Here is a 21,970-nt window from a genome sequence, read left to right on the forward strand (position 1 = left end):
TCTCAAATACATTTTTAAAAAATTATTAGCTAATCTGGAATATAAGTGTATATAGCAAGTTAGATATACTTTTTACAAATTCACAGGAATTGCCAATTTTTTTTGTTGGATTCTAACCAAGTTTATTATGATAGTCTCCAAAATAATGAATACATTGAATTTTTATGTAATGTTACATTTTCCATTTATTTCAGTGCAATTTCGGTGATGTTTTAGCTTCATTTTTGATGGCTGTTCTGTTTATTATAACAGGTTAATGACATTTGTAGATTGCCCAACCTATTCATATCAATGTTCACAAAGCGGCTTCTTCTACATGAGAAAATGGGCAGAGAGCTTAATAGTGTTTTCCGGTAGAAATTAAGAGAAAGTTCCATACCTGTCCTCTGATGCCATGATTTAATGGACTCTGGCCTACAAAACATTTCTATACTACTCCTGTTTACTTCCTGAGGATATTTTATGAGTGGATTAGATAACTATTTTGAATGGCTTAATATACTATAAAGAAAGGTACTCCGTAAGCCACACAGATGGAAGAATTCAGTTGTGGGCATACTGAGTTTGAGCAGCTGGAAAGATCCCTGTTGATGGCCAGGAAACATGAAAACTGGAACTGAGCCCTGGGCTCCAGAATCAGATTTCTAGCGGTTAGCCTAGAAGTGGTCATCAGAGCCTTAAGATTCCACCCCCAAAAGTAGATCTACCTGGAAAACCAAAGACAAAAGCTTAGGAACTCCCGGAGCCTAGGAGGTATCAGGAGTCAGAAAATTGAATGTAGTCAGTTTTCTCCTGCGCTCTGCTGCCTGCCGACAGCTGCTGCTCCTGATAAACTAGTGACCAAGGTCTTACTATGGAACTCATGTAGCTTACGTTTGAGATGGGGGGCAGGGGGTGAAACAAATAGATTGGGTGGTGATAAGTATTAACATGCAAAAGAAAGCAGGATGGGGGAGGGCAAACGGAGCAGGGCCAATGGGATGACTTGCAGATGAAGTTAGAGGGACCTGAAGTGTGGCGTGGCCCACCTCTCTGCCAGCTTCACTCGTGGGGAAGACCTGAAATACTCAGGAGGCACATTCTTCAACTGCGAGTGGGAGCAGTCCTCATTCTGAAATGTTAAAACATTTGGAAAATAGTAAATCGGAACTTTTTTCCCTCAAAACTGTACTGTGAAATTTGAATTTTTAAAAGGTTGCGGGTATCAGGAAAATGTTTTTGAGTTAGATAGATGGCAACAGGCTTATGTTTTGGATTGTGTTGCCTTGGTAAGAACCCTGCCTTGAGAACCAGCAGACAGATTAGCAAGAGCGGGCAAGTTGTGTCCTGGCTCAAAGGCTCTGCTTATGTCTGTACAGCGTCATCCTTAATGTTGAATGATTTTCTTCAGGCGAACTGGTTTGGAGATGAAGAAGGCCCAGGAGGAGTACCTCCTGCTGTTATTTTTTAATGTATTAGTGTTACTCTTAAGTGTATTCAGGGGAAAAAAATGGTTAAAATTAGGAAGTTGGAAAACCACTTAATGGTTTTCCATGAGCATCAAGGGCCTCCTGTTTCTAGAGTTCTAGGAAGCTGTTGTGTGTATTAGTCTTGAAGTATATGTTATTTCATGTAATTTAGCCCCCAAAATGTTCAGATATGTGTTGGTGATCTCAGGCATTGCTGACAGAAGTGCTTCTTGACTAAACTTGAGTATTTGGTACAAGGGCTTCCTTAGCGATAGAGTTTCTGCTGTGTTTAGTACTATTTATTTTGTGATTATTTTTTAAAATCTCAAGAATTGACATAATTATCTCTTCAGATTTTGTACTTGTTTATGTATTTTTAACCTCTGAGTAAAACTTTATGAATTGGAATATTCTAAAACTCTGAAGAGAATAGGAAAGGAACGTTAGAGTGGAATGTTTCCCTATTCCCTTTGATTAAAATGCTTATGCAAAATGTTGCCAGGAAGTTTCTGTAGGTGTCATTTCACCTTGGATACTTTTAGGATGGATGGGCCAGCCAACTGCTGCTTAAAATATTCTTAACTAGGGATGATAAATCAAAAGTGGTTAATAAAACACAGCTAAGTGTCTTCTACAAGTACCAGATTTAGTTTATGACCATTCTTCATGGTTGCACTCACCTTAGAGGACAGTCTTGTGAAGTGCTGTCACTGTTTTGTCTCTGATGGGTAACAGTATGGAATCATAGTAAGTCGGGTGGGAAACTGCCAGACGATGACCCTGGTCAACGTAAAACTTGTTCCATCCAGCCATAGACTGTGTTCTTTTTTTCTTTAAAGGTTGAGGTGACATGTCCAGCAATTGGGTGTTTTCATATTCTCTACATTATCATGATCCATATGTTTTAAAGTGCTGTAGATATGTCGACTGGTATCAAATGCCAGTGGATACCATAAATGATTGGTATCACATATGAATCAGAATACATGAGTTCAAGTTCAGAGAGAGACCTGTGTGCTTCTCAGCGTTTCTTTGTATGTGACTGACAATTGTGAAGGTATGAAGATGACTTTATGCTCTTCACGGACTGGCTGTGTTGTGATGTAATTTCAGTAGCTGCTCGTGGCAGCTGTGAGTCGAAAGTATATTGAAAGCCAGCTGGTTTAGGTGTCACAGTGGTGAAGATCAGCAGAGTACTGTGAAACTGGGGCCCAGTTATGGCAACGTGAGACTATCCCGACTAAGGGGTGTTTCATCTGACACTTTCCCAACTCGATCCCTTGCTTAAATTGCTTCATTTGAAAAACTCCCCTTTGTTGGGGGAATGAATTGTATGTTCTGACCGAGGAGCAGACTTTTGGCTTCTTGGTTAGTTTAGTATTTTTCAGTTCTTTCGTGACCATCAGTTTTTTGAAGTTAACATTGTTGTCTACCTCAAGCTGTTACGGGTTCTCTCACGTTTATCAAAAGAACAGAGGACATACATTGTATTAAGCAATCCCTAAGAAAGGATGTTTGGGGGCTTTGGGGCCCACAGACTTTCTCGAATGTGGACTACTAGGAAAAGCTTTGCAAATCTTTATTGCCAGTTGAAAGGTGCAGGGTAATGTGAATCCAGTGCTCTCCTTGGTGAGCTTCGTCCTCTATTGGAAACTTCCTGGATCCATAGACAGCCTCCACCTCTGCTTAGGGTGCTTCACCACAGGCTTGCCGCTGCCTTCTTTTTCCTTGGTTAGGCACATCCGATTTTCCCCACCCAAAGAGCATTTTATTTCTTAGACGTTCCATACGAGACATCTGAAATAGAAGTGAAGGTGCCAGTGAGAGAATGTTAGAAACCACTGCATTTCCCAGGCAATTCCTAATTCCCACTGACAGTTCTTACATGTGTTTTGTGATAGTTTATAATTGACACACAGGTAGATACTGAGAGATCCAGCAGCTCTCAGAGTAGTCTCTCAGAAAGACCAGAGAATTGTTGGGCTGGCTGTAAAACAAGTGGATTGCCTTTTCAGGGTCTTTTTCTCCCACATCAAAGTGCCAGCTTGCTCCATCTTCACAAAACGTTAAATTAAATGTCTTATTTATCCCGGTACCTCTGATGATCAAAGTTGTATATGTTGTTATAATTCTTCTGAGTTGTGGGGGTATACACTTCAAGTGAACATATGGTATTTTTGACACAGCCTTCATAATCCTAGTAGGCTGATCGGGCATCAAGATTTTATATTTGCGCTATTACCTTAATTGTAGAGAGATTCTGGGGTGGCAGTGGAAAGTCATCCAACATGTGTTCTCTTTCTTTGCACTGCCAGGGTTCTAAATATTTATTAGCCATTACTTATTTATACTCTGTAATGCCATACTTTATTGGTGAATGTTCCACCCTTCTGAGGGCATGCGGCAGCTTCTCTGCAGTATCGAAGAGAAATATGAGCATGTCCCTATCAACCTATCAGTGAACTTCAAATCACAGTTTATGATCTTCAGATTAATAAAGGCAAGTGTCCCCTTCATGCCACCCCCCAAAAATAATTAAAATGACACAAAAATGCACCTACGGCACAATATTTTAAACTCAAAATACTTACTTTTTGAGATTTGGTTATAATCACATTAATCTAGATTCTGATAGATTTTCAATTTATAATCAGTTCAGTTTGACAGACAAGTTATTTTTGTGCTCTAAATAAATGAAGTATTAAGTAAAAAGAGTAACAAAATTTTAAGAGATGTAAATGCAGGTAATCTTTGAGATATTTTATCACACTGTTTTAGAATCACTAAATGCTGCTTTTGATCTATTCATTAAATTAAGACACAACTATCTATATTTTTATTAGCAAAAATTAAAAACATGTTATTAAAATGTAGAATAATCTAGTCCATTTATTTTCCTGCCCATTTAATCTGACCATTTTTGCAATATATTGAGACATAATCAAGACTTGGATGACAGCTTTCTATTGTGGGAATCATAGCTCTGATTTGTTGGGTCTCATTAAAAATACACTTTATCGATACACTAGATCTGCAGCTGCGAATTGAGAAAGTCCAGTGCGACCACGTCATGACGTAAGTGGTGGTGTCTCCTGCTAATGGAATGTGGCTTCCTTGACTCGCGGTTATTTTTCTGAGTTCTTCTTTTTAAGAAAGTCAAAACCCTCACCTGAAAAGAAACAAGTTACCTAACTAGGAAGATTGAAAATGAAATCTGATTCTTTCTGACATTTTTAGTGCCAACTACTGAACAAAAGCCTCCTTTAGGGAAGCAGTTTGTTCAGTGGTTCTTTGAATATAAGCCATCTAATATATTAAACATTTTTTCAGTAAGTGCATCAGTATAGTGCCAGTTTCTGCTTTCCACTCCTCACATAGTAGAACCAGTTCTGTTAGCAGGCATTGCATGAAATGCCCTAGCATATGTGTTGGACACCATTGAAAATACAGGCGTATAGGACAGGAATTCTGGTTTCAATAAACTGAAGTCTAAATAGGTGAGGCAACATTTTAAAGAGCACGTACAAGTGGGTGAAAATGAGCTCTGTGTGTTGTTAAGACTTTAACCAGATTAGTTAGGACTGGAGGAGTGAGTCATCAAAACAACAAAAAACAAAAAAAAAACACAGGCAATTTCAGAACACTTTGAGGAATGAGTACCTTCTTAAGAATGAGGCACCTGCAAAGTATGTGTGTGTGTGGAAGGAAGAAATAATTTGGTGAAGCCTGAGACAGTGAGCTTTGTTTTACATTTGCTTTGCTTGAGGAGTTTGAAATGACAGGAGGTAGGTGGCTGTGCTCTGGAAGCCGCAGAAAGTGGAGGGCTGGGGCCTTGGGAGGGAGCAGGTGAAGGGGCTATTCCATTTCCCCAGCTTCAAACGTCTGATTCAAGGCATGGAAATAGCACATACAGGGGGGCTATGTTGAGAGGGACTGACTGCTAGCAAGGATGGCCACAGTTTGGGGACAGGCAGATGCAGTGGGGCACCTGCCGAATTTCCAACTAACTTGTGCATCTGATTTCTTGAATGATCTAGACTACTGTATCTAACCCCATTGTTCCCCTACCGGTCTCCATCCTTCAAAGTCCAGGGATTGATTCCTCTTGTTCCAAAAGGCCACATGTTGGTCAGGGAAGACCAGACTGAGTTGGGAGAGGAGCCCTGAGAGAAAGGTAGGGGGGAGGGAGTATGCTGAAGTCTGGTCTCTAAAACCTATGTTAGTCTTCTACTGAGCTGTCAATCATCACAGAACCTTTTCTCAAATCCTGTAAGTTGGCTGTCTTTATTTTCCATGCATGTTATATTATGTTGACCAAAAGTGTGCTTTTTGGCTATTTGAGATACACAATTTTATTTGAATGCTATAACTTAACCAGTACTCCAAAACAAATGTTTTATTTACCCTTTGGAAGAAATGAATAAATTGGAGAATTTGCTCTAACTTTGAAAAATTAATGTACTATTTATCTGATGAATAACATTTGCTCAGTTAACTGTGTCACCTGAGTTTTCTTCTGGAAAGCAATGACTAACTGTATTTATGAAAGAGAGAGAGAGAGACGGATGCACCCTGAGACCAGTTAGGGAGACGTTTTCAAAGTGAAACACTTGTGTTCTGCAATTTAATTTTGTTCAAGCTTTCATACAGAAAACATTTATTTACCTTTCCTCTGACTATGACATGCCACTTAAATTTTACCAGTGAAATAGGAGTGTACGTAAATGCAAGCTAGTCATAATACATACCCATTCTGAATCAGACCCATTAGGTATTTAAAAATCCTGAGTAAAGCATATTTAGTCATAAAAATGGGTAGTATTAAAGCCAATAGAAATTGTATGGTATGAATTATATCTTAATTTTTAAAAATGTTATGATAATACCTTTCTGAAGAGGTTTTTCTGGTTGCTTACTGCAAACTTGAGGACGATTCTGTATCATCAAATATGCATTTGTAAGTTTCTGTACCTTGGGGTGACCAGACTAGACACACACAAAGCACTGAATTTTAATGAGGACAGGCTTCATCTTCAAATGTACAAAATAAAGACGATTGTCTAGATGCTTTCTGGATGTCGTGTGGACCGCTGGACCATGTTATCCTGAAGAGGTTTTGAAATTGCACTTTAGGTATTTAAATGCACTATTTTTTGAAAGCAAAAATTTTAAACATTATTAGACATTATGAATTAAGGCATGGTTCTGTAAAAGTTCATTTAAACTAGTGAATTTTGAAAAAATCGAACTTAATTAACATGCATGTGATGGCAGTGCCATGTCCGACCACAGCAGTGGTGGTGGTTTGTGGACTGATTGGCATGTAAAACCTTCCTGGGCACCTCTGTAAGTAGTTATTTTCATTCTGTTCTAGATTGATTAATAGATGTCTGTTACTCGTGGTGACTAAGCTTTGCATTTGTGTGAGTTTTGTGTTAACCTGTTGTTGAATTTCTGAATTGGAATGAATGACGACCCTCAGCTAGATTGTTGCCTGTGGAGAACAACTCGTGGTACAGACAAGGCCTCCTCAAACATATCCCAGAGCTTTGGAGTCACTGCTGTCCTGACGTCCTCTGCTTTACAGTTCTAAGAACTAGGCCTCGTATATATGAGAGCTCTAATTTATTCATTCATAATTCCCAAAATGTCCGTGTTTCCAAACTGGCTTCTCTCTTCCGGCATCGGGGTTACTGTTGAACCTAGAATCCTGTGAAAGGTAAAGAGATCATTTCAAGAGTGATTTCATTTCAGGACCATTTCTGTCCCTTCTAACAAAAGATCTAACAGAGAAGATCTCACTTTTTTGACTTCCTCAGACAGGGCCAGCATCTAGGTTTTCCTGGGCTGTGCTCCATACAATTCTGATGGGAATTACACATGACGGATCATAAGCACATTCTGATTCTGCCCTGGATGTTATAGTCTTTTTCTTGATTATTTTATAAAATACATTTACTGATTCTTAGTTTGTTTCCACACATATCCAATATTGCCCTTATTTTACTGATTTTTCTGAATTTCTTCTCCTGGGGGCAGACCTGTTTTTTTCTCTCTCTCTGGGTTTGGAGGAGCAGCTCCCTGTTGTATCTGGAGCCCCGTGAGGATACTGAAGCGAAATGGGTTGTGATACTCCAGGACTTCTTTGGAGTTTCCTTAAACAGACCAGCTGGACAGTGAACGGCAAGGTTTCCTAGGACTGTAGTCATCGTTGTAACCCCAGGGACGTGGCACGTGAAGGATAGAAGAATAATTGCTTTCTCTTACAGGTTTTGCCTGATGTGTTCTTTTTGAAGTCTTCTGAAATGAAGTGGCTCTTTTCCCCACAGTGGCTTTCTAGGCCTTTCGTGTGTTTTACCCCTATTCTAAGTGGACTGACACCTTCGGCTTTTACTCTCTCCTCCTCCTCCTGGTCGATGCTACCTAGCTCTCGTCACTGCCGCCTTCACTGGGGCAGTGGTACCTCACTTGTTTGAATCCTGCACCTCCACTTGCACCATCACATTGGGCGATCCGTCTCTTTCCCTGCCCTCATGTTTCCTTCATCTTCTCATCTCCAGAGTTGTCTTTCTCTTTTTCTCCCCCTACTCCTCCTCCACCCAGAGAATGTTGGCATTCTCCGAACGCAGCACGTTGTGATGTTTCATACTTCTCTGTCCTCGTAGTAGCTCCCGTCTTCTCCAATGCCTCCGACTCTGGTATGTTTTATGCATTTTTACTGTTGCATTTATCATGCTTTTTTTATTCCTTGCTTACTAGACTGTTCTTTCAGCATCTCGATGGTTCTGAAACCTCAGACTACCTGGCATGTAAATGTTATTTCAATGGCAACACAGATTTGTTGTCATTCTTCCTTCAGTTTGTTTCATTTGTTCACTGAACAAACTCTGTTGAACACCTACTATGTTTTAGACACTTTTGTTGGTGCTGAAAATAGTGGTGACCCAGGGGGAAATCGTCCCTGCTCTCACTGAACCTAGACCGTATGGTTGGGGTATACAGAACAGTGAATAGCAAATGAAAATATAGTCCACTGCATGCTCCATCTGTGGTCACAAAGCTTTGTAATGGCTGATATTTTTTTTCTTGTGCTTTCCTCAAAGAACTGTTTGGAGATGTTAAGTGTGAAAATGTGTCTTCCTGAAAACAAAATGTGGTATTAAGCATACAGAATCTAAACTGAATAAAAGACACTGAAAGAGAACCATCATTTGTCTAACTTTAAGTTGCAGAACACAAGGACAGAAAGAAAGGATTGTTATTACATTCATTAATCTACCTACTTAATTTTTTATGCCTTTTTAAAAAATTTATTGGGGTGACAATTCTTAGTGAAATTACATAGATTTCAGGTGTACAATTCTGTATTACATCATCTATAAATCCCATTGTGTGTTCACCACCCAGAGTCAGTTCTCCTTCCATCACCATATATTTGATCCCCCTTATCCTCATCTCCCACCCCCACGCCCCTTTTATGCCTTTTTAAGTCTAGAATTTTCTATTTTACTCTAAAGAGCTATGTACAAAATTGGAAATCAGTAGATGCATCATCGTATAAATCAGTGTTGTTAAAAGTGACTTTTTTACCTGTGCTTTCAGTAAAGCATCTTATAGATTAACATCTGTCCTAACATCTGGACATGGTTTAGGCAAATTCTTATACATCCCAGATGGGGAGTTGATTTCCCCAACCAAAATACCAGTATGTACCATACACCTAGCTTATTTCCAATAAATGTTCATGAGACAAGCATGAAAAATATAATTAAAACTTGCACCTGGCCTGGAGCAGGCTGGGCTCTTTTTCTGGAAAATCATTTATTCTTTCATTTAGAACTAAGTTTTCCAAGAAATTGGTACCCAGCTTACAGCCAAAACACAATTTCATGCTTAATTTTCTTGGCCAGGAGTCATTATTGAAAAAAAGCTTAAATTATTCTGTACCATTTTCTTAAAAGTACTTAATTAATGTTTTTCTTTTAATAGACTGACATCATTGGAAACACTGGGGAAAGCCAAATTTTAATTTTGAAAGATGGAACAATACCTCTTTCTAGCTACTTTTACTCATTAATGATAATGATTATTATATTGTGGGATTTCCCAAAGGATATTCTTCAGAATGTTAATAGGTGGCCCTCAAAAAGAGTGGGGATCAGACAATCGTAAGATACTGAGATAGACGAGATTAAGCTGGTTCTTTTATTTTAAGATTTCTCAGAGTCTTTCAAATACTCCATACCACTGCTTCTCAAACTAGAAGGTGTATACGAGACACTGCGGATCTGATTCACAGGAAGATTCTGATTCGGTACCACGTTTCCCTGAAAATAAGACCCAATCTTTTTTGATCCAAAAGGCATAATAGGGCTTATGTTCAGGGCATGTCATCCTGAAAAATCATGCTAGGGCTTATTTTCCGGTTAGCTCTTATTTTTCAGGGTAACACAGTAGGTCTGGAGTGGTGCCTGAAATTCTGCATTTCTTACAAGCTCTGAAGTGCTGCCAGTTTATAGATCACACTGTAAATAACAAGGTTTTTAGGAATCTTGAAGAGGAAGCATGCTCTGCAGTATTTCACAGACTTATTTACCATAGGAACTTTACTTTTGACATATTAGGGATAGTTCATGGAGCATACTGTGAGAACTTTAAGTTTTAAATTGAATTTTTCAAATGACAAACGAATTTTTAATTTCAATAGAAGTCTAATGCAGAACTTCTAAAAAGTTTCACACAGAACGTCTAGGTTAATATCAGCTGGACAGCCTACTATAAATCTGAAGACAGTGAAAAATCATTTAGCTACTTCATGTAAAAAGAAAAATCAGTATCATGAACTAAAAAGACGACCACTGCATAAGGTAGCAGGTTATTACTAGATTGCATACTTTTTATTTTTAATAGACCTTATTAATATTTTAAAATGCCCATCTTTAATTAAACAAATATTTTTATTGCCACTAGTAATTCGCTTATAAATGACCATATTCCTAAATCCCCATGTGTGCTGAGATAGTGATTTCATTAGTCTTTAATTTTTGTTTATACTAGCATTTGATATGAAAGACTAATGATACAAACAAATCTTTAAACAGCTTGAGATTTGATGTGGCTTATCACATCCTTGATTGCAAATGAAATAAAACAACAGTATAGGGAGGTTTTAGAGAAATCTATTGAACTAAAGCAAATTTTTAAATACACAGCTTAATAAAATTAATGCATTATAGGTGGGCTTTTCCCCACCTGCGTCCTTCTGCTGCACCTGGAATAGTATCCCCGTTTATATGTGCCTGTGGAAACCCTTCCTTGAGCACCTGCATTCTGCATTTGAGCTCTCATATCTTGTTTCCCTCAAGCTGCATTTTATTGTAATCTGTTCGTTTAAGTCTTGTCTTCCCTTTTAGATTGTAAATTGGATTAGAGGTCAGATTCTTATTTATCTTTATACTTTCAATAATACCTAGTTTATAGTGTGGTACATAAGTGGGAGATCAATAATGCATGAAATAAATGATATCTTCATAAGATAATTCAGCATGTAAAATGTAATTTTTTAATCTTATGGTACTTAAAAATAATGTAAGTTCATTTTTTTCTTTATCCTCATTTCCTCTCTTGACAGTTGCATCAGCTAGTATTACTTATTCATTGTGTAACAAGTTATCCTAAATCTCAGTGGCTCAAACCGTGGGGTTTTTTTGGTTTGTTTGTTTGTTTTTTTGTTGTTGTTTTTTTCAAACCGTTGTTTTTAATGTCTCACAATTCTAGGTGAGCTGGGAGGTTCTTCTGCTGGCCTCGCTCAGATGGCTGCAGCAGCTGGGGATTTGGTCAGGGAGGACTTTCTAAGATGGCCTTTCTTACAGGTTGTGAGGTCTTGGCTGGAGTGGCTGGAATCACGGGGCCTCTGCCTCTGGCATCTTTGAAGTTCGAGCTTTTTCACAACATAGTGATTTCAAGGTTCCAGAAGAGAAAACGGCAAGTCCTTTTAAGATTTAGCCTCAGATCACTGCCACATTCTGTGTCTCAAGAGGCCAGCCCTACGTTCGAGTGGTGGGCGGTGGGTTCTGCCTCTTCCTGAGAAGAGCAGCAGATGCAAGGTGACCTGGTGTTATCTGTATGTATTTCTTCCTGCTAAATTAAGTGAGAACTTTAGTGCAATCTTACTTTCTTCAGCTTCTCACTCCTCATGGTGCTATCATGGGGAGTGTACGTGTTTAGACTTCATCTTCAGTTTCCTGAATTATTTGCTCAGCATTGTTTTCTTGTGTACTCATCCTTCCTCTGTCATTTGCCATTCGTTTGCAGAATTTCCATTAAAGATTGTTGAAGCCACACTCTGAGTCGTGGTATGTCCTAAAATGCCTTTATTTTGCTTTCTTTTTGAATTATAATTTTTGGTCAGTACCTGAAGCTATTGCTATATCCACTGTAGTTGATAAGACGTCTGATGCCAAACTGATATCCATTCCTTTGTAGGCAGTTTATTTTTCCTCCATGGTAACATTTACAGTCTTTTCTTTATCTTTGGAACCAAAAAATTTCAGTGGATTGGGTCTACGTGTAGTTTATCTGTTTCGTTCATTTTCTTCACTTATTGGCTCATTTTAAATGATTAGCTTTCAGCTCTCAGAAATTTTTATTATTTCTTTTAATATTTATTCTCCCTTTTTTTTCTCTTCCTAGGACTCTTAGTAAATAAGCATAACTCCTGTATGTAGTCTGTAGTCTTCAAATGGTTCTTTTATCTTTTTCATCCCTTTTTCTCTTTTTTGGTCTCAGAGAATTACTTAGATCACTGTTATGAAATACTCTTTTGAAAACATTATTCATGCATTTCATTGATGAGATTTTTGTTTTTATCCTGTAACTTTTTTATTTTTTTCGAGATCTTTGGCTGTTTCTCTTTCATATATGCAGTTTTCAATTTAAACACAAAGGATATTAGTTTTATCTATTCCACTTTATTTTTTCTGTTGAGGGAATTTGGTCCCTTCTGGGCATCAGTAGCTGGCTGTGGCCCTGTTATGTCTGGATCAGCCCTTCTTTGCCTATGGCAACTGCTAGAGCATGTCTAGGAGGGGCAGACCACCCTGCTGCACTGTTTCTAGTCTACTCTTGATCATCTGATCTTGACCGAGACCTAAGAGCCTAAAATCTTGGAGCCTATATCCACCAACTCCAAGCAGCCTTCCTCCCAACTGCTCCAGCCTCTAAAGCAGGCTCTTCTCTCTTTTGTGTTATGGTTTCCTCTGGTTATGTTGCCATAGGTCTACAGCTATTGTTTTTCTGACTTTATGGCACACAGAAGGTATTTAAAATTTTTTCTAGACTAATTGTATTAACTTAAAAGAGACAAAATTCCTTTTCTGAATTTCAAGGAATTGTGAGTTGGAAAAGAGTAGAAATGTATGTTCATGTTGCCTCTTGATCCAGCCATCCCTCCTCAGAGTTGTAACTACATACTTACCATACTGATTATCTCCATCTTGTCTTTTTTACACCCTTCAACGTTCCAGTCTTCTCCTTTTCCCTCATATGCTATAAAGGGTCCCCAATCCCTCCGCCTCCCCCCCAAAAAAGGTGAACCTGTGGTACTTTCCAAAAAGAGACTTTCATTTTTCCTTCTATGCTGTCCATAAGAAAGAAGATACTTTTTGGAAAGGTTGAATATATCAAAGTGAAATCTGTATTTATCCAACATAGAATTTTTACTTTTTACTAACAGTTTTTCAGTGTTTGCCTGTTGTTACAGAGACCATATATAACTCCAGGGAGCACCATTCACATAGAATACAATGAGCAGTGCTGACCCTGATGTTATATATTAACCATGAGTTTCATTTTCAGAAATTTTTATTGAATTGTACATGGGGTTGAGGGCGAATTCCATCAAAACATTTATGAGTCATAATATCTAGTGTAGTTTTATAACCAGAAGTAGTTCAATTGATAAGTGTTTTGCCATTTCACTGTTGTTGTACTGATATCTCACGGAGTATGAATTTGGAATTTTCTAATTACTAATGAGGTTGAACACCTCATTATTGGCCATCTAGATTTCCTCTTTTCTGAGAGGCTTATTCACACCTTTCGCTTATTTTTATATCAGGTATCTTACATTGGTCTTTTGATTGTAAAAATAAATCCGTAAGCCAAAATGTTGTGCATAGTTTATTCTCTAGAATCAATATACTGTTTGGCATATAGCTCCCTTCTGAAAAAACTCTTACCAAGAAATTTTAATTTTTTGCATGAACTCTGTGATTAGAAGATTAGTATGTAACCAATTATCTCTAGGCTTCCTAAACAGTTGCAGATTTGGGTAATGCTTCTTATTGCCAGGATATTTTAAAACTAACTGTGGACAGTTTTATCTAGTACTCCTTTTAGAGTTCTAGAATAGATTCCGTATGGTCCTGAAGGTGTTTACCTGTTGAGGCATACTCCTCATTTCCCAATACTTTATTATTATTATTATTATCATCATCATCATCAACCTCCTCCTCCTCCTCCTCCTCCTTTTTTGTAATATTTCTTCCAGTTTCATTTTAAGTAAAGCAAAGAAACTTATCTTTGCTACATATAGGATACTCAGTAATTTTTTCTACTTTTACTGTTATAATATTTTGTACATCTAATGCTTATTTAACAAACTTTTATTAAAAGTATAGTTGAAATACAATATAATACTAGGTTCAGGTGTACAACATCGTAATTCAACGTTTATATACCTTACCTAGTGATCACCGTAATAATTCCGGTAACCATCTGTCACCATTCAAACTTAGAACGATATTATTGACTGTATTTCCTATGCTGTACTGACTTACTTATTTTATTACTGGAAGTTCATACTGTTTAATCCCCTTCACCTTATCACTCTTCCCCGCATCAGTTTCTCTGTGTCTGTGACTGTTTCTGTTTTGTTTTCTTTTTTAGATTACACATATACGTAAAATCATATGGCATTGTCTTTCTTTGTCTTTCCTATTCACTTCACATAATACCCTCTAAGTCTATCCATTGTTGCAAATGGCAAGATTTCATTATTCTTTATGGCTGAGTAATATTCCATTCTTCTTTATCTGTTTGTTTATTGACAGACACTTACGTTGTTTCCAGATCTTGGCTATTGTAAATAATGGTGCGGTTAACATCGGGGTGCATATATCCTTTCAAATTTAGTGTCTTTGGTTTCTTTGGATAAATACCCAGAAGTAGAATTGGTGGGCTGTATGATAGTTCTATTTTTAATTTTTTGAGGAATCTCTATGCTGTTTTCCATAGTGGATACACCAATTTATAATCCCACCAACAGTGCAAGAGGGTTCCTTTTTCTGTTTATCCTCCCCAGCACTTCTTTTTTTTTTTTTTTGATGATAGCCATTCTGACAGATACGACGTGATATCTCCTTGTAGTTTTCATTTGCATTTCCCTTATGTTTAGTGATGTTGAGCATCTTATATGTCTGTTGGCCATTTGTATTCATCTAGAGAGAAATGAATACAGGTCCTCTACCCAGTTTTTAATTAGATTGTTTTTTGTTTTGTTTTTTGATAGTTGAGCTGTATGATACATATATACACACACATACATACATATATGTGTATATATATGTGGATATATATACACACATATATATATTGAATATTAATCCATTCTCTGATATATAGCATAGACAAGTATTTTCTCCTATTCAGAGGTTGCCGTTTTATTTTGTTGACAGTTTGCTTTGCTCTACAAAAGTTTTTAGTTTGATGTAGTCCCATGTATTTATTTTTGTTTGTTTCCCTTGCCCGAGGAGACATATTTAAAAACATTGCTAAGACCAGTGTCAAAGAGTTTGCTGCCTGTGTTTTCTTCTAGGAGTTTTATGGTTTCTGTCCTTACATTTAAGTCTTTAATCCATTTTGAGTTTATTTTTGTATATGATGTAAGCAAGTGGTCCATTTTCTTTCATTTTTTTTCATGTAGCTGTCCAGTTTCCCCATTTATTGAAGAGGCTGTCTTTACCCCATTATATATTCTTGCCTCCTTTATTGGAGATTAATTGACTATATAAGCATCGGTTTATTTCTGGGCTCTCTATTCTGTTCCAGCTATGTCTGTTTTTGTTCCAGTATCATAATTTTTTGATGACTATAGCTTTGTAGTATAGTTTGAAATCAGAGATCATGATACCTCCAACTTTGTTCTTCATTCTCAAGATTGCTTTGGCTGTTCCAGGTCTTTTGTAGTTCCATACAAAGTTTAAGAGTATTTGTTCTACTTCTGTGAAACATGCCCTTGGACTTTTTATAGGAATTGCATTGAATCTGTCGATTGCTTTGAGTAGTATAGACATTTTAGCAATATTAAGTCTTCCCATCCATGAACATGGCATATCCTTCCATTTATTTGTGTTGTCTTCAATTTCATGTATCAATGTCTTAGAGTTTTCCGAGTACAGGTTGTTTACCACCTTGGTTAAATTTATTCCTAGGTATTTTAGTCTTTTTGTTGCAGTTGTAAATGGGATGGTTTTTTAAATTTCTCTTTCTGATAGTTTGTTAATTAGAGTATAGAAACACAACAGATTTTCTGTATATTAATTTTGTATTCTGCAACTTAATTTATTCTAATAGTTTTTTGGTGGAATCTGTAAGGTTTTCTATACATAGTCATGTCATCTGCCAGCAGTGCAGTTTTATTTTATTTTTTCTAATCTAGATGCATTTTTTTTCTTGTCTTACTGCTGTTGCTAGGACTTCCAATACTATGCTGAATAAAAGTGGTGAGAGTGGGCATCCTTGTCTTTTTCCTGATCTTAGAGGAAAGTTTTCAGCTTTTCACTACTGAGAATGGTGTTTGCTGTGGGTTTGTGATATATAGTCTTTATTATGTTATAGTATGTTCCCTCTATCACCACTTTCTTGAGTTTTTTGTTTATTATACATGGATGTTGAATTTTGTCTAATGGTTTTCCTACATCTATTGAAATAATTATATGAATTTTATCCTTTATTTTATTAATGTGGAGTAGTACGTTGATTGATTTGCAGATAATTGAAGTATCCTTGCATCCCTGGTATAAATCCCACTTGATTGTGATGTGTGATCCTTGTAGTGTATTGTTGAACTTGGTTTACTAATATTTTGTTGAATTTTTACATATGTTTATCATGGAGATTAGCCTATAATTTTCTTTTTTCTGTAGTATTTTTGTCTGGTTTTGGTATTGAGCTATTTCTAGCTTCAGAATCAATTTGGAAATATTCCTTCCTCCTGAACTTTGTTTGTTGGGAGGTTTTTGATGAATGATTCAATTTTGTTATTAGTAATCAGTCTGTTCAGAATTTCTGTTTCTTCCTGAGTCAGTTTTGGAAGATTGTATTTTTCTAGGAATTTGTCCATTCTTCTAGGTTGTCCAGTTTGTTGGTGTATGATTGCTTGTACTAGTCTCTTCTGATCTTTTGTGTTCTGTGGTGTAGTGTTTAATTTCTCTCTCATTTCTGATTCTGCTTGGATTCTCTCTTTTTTTTCTTGTAAGTCAGTCTAAAGGTTTATCAGTTTTATTCATCTGTTCAAAGAACATGCTCTTAATTTCATTGATCTTGTCTGTTGTTTGTTTTCATTCTCTATTTCTTTCATTTTCACTCTGATCTTTATTCTTTCCTTCTACTAACTTTGGGCTTTGTTTGTTTTTCTTGTTCCTTTAGGTATAAGGTTAAATGGTTTTTTTGAGATTTTTCTTGATTCTTGAGGTAGGCCTGTATCAATATAAATTTACCTCTTAAAACTGCTTTTGTTGTGTCCCGTAGATTTTGGAACATTGAGTTTTCATTTTCATTTGTCCCAAAGTATTTTTTAATTTCCTCTTTGACTCATTGGTTGTTTAGCCTCCACGTATCTGTGCTTTTTTCTGTTTTCTGCTTGTGATTGATTTCAGTTTTCATATTGTTGTGGTTGGAAAAGATGCTTGACATGATTTCAGTCTTAAATTTCTTGAGACTTGTTTTGTGGCCTAACGTGATCTGCCTTGGAAAATGTTTCATCTGTACATGAAACAAATGTATTCTGTTGTTTATGAATGGAATGTTCTTTATATATCTATTAAGTGTATCTGGTCTAATGTGTCATTTAAGTCCAGAGTTTCCTTGTTGATTTTTCTGTCTGGATGAAATATCCGTTGTTCTTAGTGGGGTATTAAAGTTCCCTGCTATTACTGTGATACTGTCAGTCTCTCCTTTTGTGTCTGTTAATATTTGATTTATTTATTTAGGTGCTCATATGTTGAGTGTGTAGATGTTTACAAGTATTATATCTTTTTGTTCTATTTATCCTTTTATCTTTATGAAATGCCTTTCTTTGTCTCTTGTTACAGCCTTTGTTTTGAAGCCTATTTTGTCTGATACAGGTATTACTAACCCAGCATTTTTTTTCCATTCCATTTGCATAAAATATGTTTTTCCATTTCTTTACTTTCAGTCTATATCTTTAGATCTGAAGTGAGTCTCTTATATGCAGTGTATTTATAGATCTTGTTTTTAAAATCCATTCAGCATCCCTGTGTCTATTGATTGGAGCATTTAGTCCAATTATATTTAAAGTAATTATTGATAGGGATGTACTGATTGCCATTTTGTTGTTTTCTGACTGTTTTTGTAATTCTTCTCTGTTCTTTTGCTTTCTTGTAGTTTGATGACTTTGTTTAGTGTTATGTTTGGATTCCTTTTTCTTTATTTTTTGTGTATTTATCGTAGACTTTTGGTTTGTGGTTATGTTGAGACTCATGTATAATAACTTGTGTATATAGCAGTCTATTGTAAATTGATGGTCGCTGAAATTTGAATGCATTCTAAAAGCACTACATTTTTATTCCTCACCCTTAACAAAATTTTACTATTCTGTATTACACATACCTTTGAATCAAATTAAAATATTCATGCTTATTTTCTGTCCTTTATTACTTCTCTTAATTTGTACTTAGGCATCATTATTTTACCAGTTTTGAAATAGTCATCAAACATATTTTCTGAGTGTTCAGAATAAAATGATGAGATGTGTGTTGTTCTCCAGGATACTAATGCAAAAGAGGAGAGAAGAAATATGTGGAGTCCAATTTATTTCACTGAATAAGATGAAATATAGTATGCTTAGTATACTTTGACCAAAAATTAACATAAGGAGAGTAGAAATGAGTAAATAGAAGAAAATCCAGTATCTAGTTGACCTTCTCTTCCAGAGATATTTAGCCCAGAGATAATTTTGTGGATTAGTGTCATTTGTGGTTAAAGAGATTATAGGTTTTTTCCCCATTTATTATAGCCATAGCCATATATTAAATCCACAGCCTGCATATATTACATCTACAGCTTTGAGATTCAGTATTTGACTAGAGTTTATGTGTCCTGCAGCTGTTAGCAGAAAAATTTTCAATTATACTTTAGACTGAGATACACACACAATTATACTAACAGTTTCACATAAAAGCTTCTTTGTCTTCACTAAAAATTATTTATGTGAAAACACACAGTCAGCCTTCTAAAAAGTGTTTTTACAAGGCTCCAAAGAATGCAGTTCTACTGGTAGACCTGGGCAAAGGGGCAATTTAATAAGTAATTGCTGGGATAAAATGAACACACTTTTTAGACTTGGTCACAGAACCTCTCTGAGCTTTGTACAGTCAGAGAGAGAGAAACAGTCCGCAAGCACTAAGATTTCCAGTATTCATCATGCCCCCAGAAAAGCACAGCTTCCTAACCTTCAGTTGCCTTTTTATAGGGAGGTTTGGTATTGTTGACAGCTGTTCTGAAAACTCCTGAGTAACATTCAACATCAATTCAGAATGTAGAAGTTGTTTTACCTTGGTGTCAGCCTCAAGATGCAGGGAATTTTTAGTTTCCCTTTCCTAATACATTCCCAGTGCAGGATCCATTCTGTATCATTCCTCCTACTTGATCATCTGAGTTGTGATTAAAAACCTGCCTTGATGGGGAATGTGCCACCTTTACAGGCAACCAGTTCTTGAAATTTTGGACGTTTGAGTGTTTACTCCTAAAGGAAAGACCTTCCTGAGCTTGCCCTCATGGCTTTAGCCTTTAATTTTGATTAAAAGTAACATAAACATAAGCCAAATTTGATTCAGTGTATAAAGACAATAATAATGTAGGCTCACACAAGTTTGTTATAAAACCATTAGTTTTTTGTTTTTTTTTGTCTAGTTTCTGAGTATTGTAACCTAAGAAGTCTAACCTTGCTTGTCCATGGCAGTCCTTCAAAGGTTTACAGCTATTGGCCTGTCTGCATAGTCCTTTCTTTAGGTCAGACTTTCTCTTTCTGGTCTGTTAACTGTTCTTTCTCTGTCGTCTGCCAAGGTTTGAGCTCATAAGGAACAGGAGCTGTCATTCATTTCATCTCCATTCCTGTGCCTGGAAATAATGGCCGAATCTTTCACCATCCTACTTGTCTTCTCTTAAATGGATGTATTTGTGTCCATTTCTGTAAATGTGTCACCTATAACTGGAAGTGGGTGTGACCCAAGGAACCTGAAGGAAAGGTGTACGCTCATTTATCCCCCTCTCCCTATCATCTTTTTTTCTAAATAAAGGCATTATTTTAATTTTATCGGGGAATATTGGGGAACAGTGTGTTTCTTTAGGGCCCATCAGCTCCAAGTCAAGTTGTTGTCCTTCAGTCTAGTTGTGGAGGGCACAGCTCAGCTCCAAGTCCAGTTGCCATTTTCAATCTTTAGTTGCAGAGGGCACAGCCCACCATCTTGAACCAACAACCTTGTTGTTGAGAGCTTGCGCTCTAACCAGCTGAGCCATCTAGCCACCCCTCCAGAAGCTCAGCGGCAGCTGTTGTCTTCAATCTAGTTGTGGAGGGCGCAGCTCACTGCCCTATGTGGGAATCGAACCAGCAACCCTGTCATTCAGAGATCATGCTCTAACCAACTGAGCCACCATGCTGCCCTCTTATCACCTTAAATAGTGATAATAATATAGCATAAGATCACCTTGCCTTTTGGGCAGCCTTGTCTTATTCATGGTTCCTTCATTCTCTCTTGAACCTAAAGTATCTAAATCTTTTCCCTCCCCAATGTCTTGCTGAGCTAACCTAAATACAAGACCCTACGTTTATTCCTATTGCTTTATCTCATAGAGGCAGCTCATTATTGCAGTTTAGCAATGTTATTCATAATTTAATCATCTGGTAAAGTCAGTATTATTAATCATTGAAGAATCTGAGCATGCCTTATGTGTTATTATGTACATTATGGCTAAAATTTTGGTTAGGGTTGTGTCAGTATCCGAGATCCTTGGCATTACATTACAAATCTCTATAGGATATGGTTCGTTCAGCTTTTTACACATTGTTAGAGTCAGCAGTTGCCCTTGTGCCGGCCCCATTTCTGTGCTGCTTATAATCTCATGAGGACTTCTAACATCATACATGTCTCACCAGCGTCTAGACATTCTGCATTTCCATGGTTATGCTGCCAAAGACAGAAATTAGACCAGTGTAACATGACTTTTCCTTGGTGTACCCCTGCTTAGTTCTCAGAAATCATCTCTTGGATAAAATCCTTTGAAGAATCTCACCTAAGATCTATGTCTAGCTCTCTAGTTTGTAACACGAACAGAGTCTACTTTCTTCTTTCCAAAAACAGAAATGGCATTTTCCTGCTTCATTTCCTGGCAACTCTTCCATCCGTTGGTATTCTCCAAAGAGCCCCCCAAATGGTCCAGCAACCTATCTGTAAGTTTTCTTAGGTTCCTGGAATGTGATCGTGCAAATTACGCACATTGAAGTCATTGAGGGAAGCACGAGGCCTAATTTCTCACAGTCTCTTTGCTACCTAAGTATTCGTTGCTTTTTTTCTTTGCTGATGGGAAGAAGTTATAATATCATCCTGTGGTTCTAGTTGGAGCCTGAGTCCTACAACTCCTTAAATCAGGGATGTCCGAACTGCGGCCCGCGATCCATTGTTAATTGGCCTGCAGCAAATTCCAAAAGTATATTTAGTTTACTTAAATAAACCAGGTGAGGCAATACGTACTTCACCTCCAGTGAGTGGCCCGGCTGTTTGTGTATTTTATCACATATGGCCCTTGGTGAAAACTGTTGAAAAAAGTTTGGACACCCCTGCCTTAAATTGTTATAAGAACTACAAGAAAATGGACAGAAAACCTTAATTGGTTTATAACTTGTCAGTATTGTGGCATCCCTCCTCTGTCCCCCTCAGATATGGTCACCAGTTTTCATCGCATGGGTGTTAATGATTGCTTACAATGTTTCCCAGTCTTTGAGGAATCAGAGAATGAAAACATCGTCCTGGCCTATGTAAATTTCTCCTGTTACATAGTATTTTCTTTTACCAAGGTGTAAGTTCTTCGCAAATTCTTTCTATAAACTTTAGTGTTGTTATTCCATCACTTGCGTCTTGCTATACTTGGCCTTGATCTGATTCATATTTTGCCACCTCAGCTAGAAGATGAGCCACTAATGGTCAGTGACCCTGCCTTATGTC

General features: G+C 37.1%; 1 protein-coding gene across 15 annotated transcripts in view; it reads left to right on the top strand.

Annotated features, from left to right (window-relative positions):
* Positions 1-21,970, top strand: part of PKP4 (plakophilin 4) — a 228,375-nt gene that overhangs the window by 45,744 nt on the left and 160,661 nt on the right. The window contains exon 2 of one of the 15 annotated variants that reach the window (XM_074336673.1): positions 11,321-11,432. The exons of the other annotated variants lie outside the window; for them this stretch is intronic. The gene's annotated coding sequence lies outside the window, so the exon portion shown is untranslated. The remainder of the gene's footprint in view (positions 1-11,320; positions 11,433-21,970) is intronic. 15 annotated transcript variants of the gene reach the window in all.

This window comes from Rhinolophus sinicus, linkage group LG01 (assembly GCF_036562045.2).
Source record: "Rhinolophus sinicus isolate RSC01 linkage group LG01, ASM3656204v1, whole genome shotgun sequence".
NCBI lineage: Eukaryota > Metazoa > Chordata > Mammalia > Chiroptera > Rhinolophidae > Rhinolophus > Rhinolophus sinicus.